Source organism: Callorhinus ursinus, unplaced genomic scaffold (genome assembly GCF_003265705.2).
Source record: "Callorhinus ursinus isolate GAN/ISIS: 27379988/994484 unplaced genomic scaffold, GSC_fseal_2.0 scaffold10, whole genome shotgun sequence".
Classification (NCBI taxonomy): Eukaryota; Metazoa; Chordata; class Mammalia; order Carnivora; family Otariidae; genus Callorhinus; species Callorhinus ursinus.
This window is the reverse complement of record NW_027397072.1, coordinates 83986240-83987721: the sequence shown is the minus strand read 5'-3', so window position 1 is coordinate 83987721 and position 1482 is coordinate 83986240.

The following is a 1482-nucleotide window of genomic DNA, read 5'->3' as shown; positions in this document are numbered from 1 at the left end:
AAGGCCACTGTACAATCACATCAATTAATAAAAGTGCAAACTGCCTTCTGATTATCTGGTCAAGTGCACATTTTTTTCCAAGAGACATAGGCTAAAGACTCCCTGACTCTTGTTTACTCCTGCTTCTGACAGCTGTTTATGAGTCCCACCACGAGCCAGACTCTGTGCCTGGGGAGGGAGCGGAGGATCCTCACAGGGTGAGAGAGGAAATGCAAATAAATAGGTTAATATACCAATCCCCCACACTGTGGTTAAGTGGTGTGCAGGAAAGCATCCCTTGCACCATACCTTCCAGCTCTCTCTCTCTCTCTCTCTCTCTGGGAACTGCGGCTTCTCTCCTCCTTGCCAAACCCTCCTCCACCTTACATCTTCGGTTTGTTTCTGCCGCACTTCTCTGTTCCTTTTCAAAGTTAGACTTTGTAAAGGAAGTCTTGGTAAAAAAGTTCCTTTTCAAAGTCTGCCTTTGCTAAGGGCTGGCTACGGGAATCTGCGGAGCCTAGCGTAAAATGAAAATACGCAGCCCGGTCAGGCACAGTGAAGTCAATGTCCCTTTCCCCAGGTGACTGCCTCAAACCCCGGGGGCAGCCATTCCTCTGGGGACTGCAGCCTCTATGTCATGATGTGCTCCAGACCTGCGTGGAGGTGGGCAAGGTGATCCCACTGAGGCACCCACCCACTGTTCCTTGGGGTGGGCAGCTAGCACTGGCCCTTTCCCGAGATGTCCCAGGTCTGGTGGACTGACTCCAGCCAGCCCTCCTACTTGCCCAGGCCCCAGCTGGGGTGGAGGCTGATGGGGGAATTTGGCTTTCCCCTCCATCGCTAATGTGATGGAGGCTGGCAGTGGTGGGGAGGCAGAAGGGGGAGGCCTAGGGTGTGGAGAGGGGAGGTCGGATGGTGTGTGCTGGAGGCAGAGGTCTGAGGCACCATCCCAGGGAGGCCAGAGGAGGTGAGCCAGTTCCCCTGCGTAGGTTCTACTGTCCTGTCGTCCCATCAGATTTCACTTATAAAACCCAAATTCAAAGACAGAGTTAATTTCAAGAGGGTGACCACCGGGCATTCAATTGTAAGCGTGGCTGCTCTGGTCACGTGCTGTCTTATGTCCTCCTGCCAGCCAGGCTCCTGGTTCCCATTGCACTGGTGGTCTTCTCAGGCCTGCCCAGTGCAGCGGGGGCCCTGTCCTTCACTGCTAACTCGCTCAACCTCATTCACCCTGGCTGCTCGGGAGTAAACCCACGCTGCATCCTGGGCTTACCCCAGGCTTCCATGCCGGGCTCATCCTTGGGGCTCGCTCCATGCTGGGCCCACCCCTGGGTTCCATGCTGGGCTCACCCCTGGGACTCCATGCTAGGTTCACCTCTGGGACTCCATGCTGGGCTTACCCCAGGGACTCCATGCTAAGTTCACCTCTGGGACTCCATGCTGGGCCCATCCCTGCGTTCCATGCTGGGCTCATCCCTGGGACTCCATGCTAGGTTCACCTCT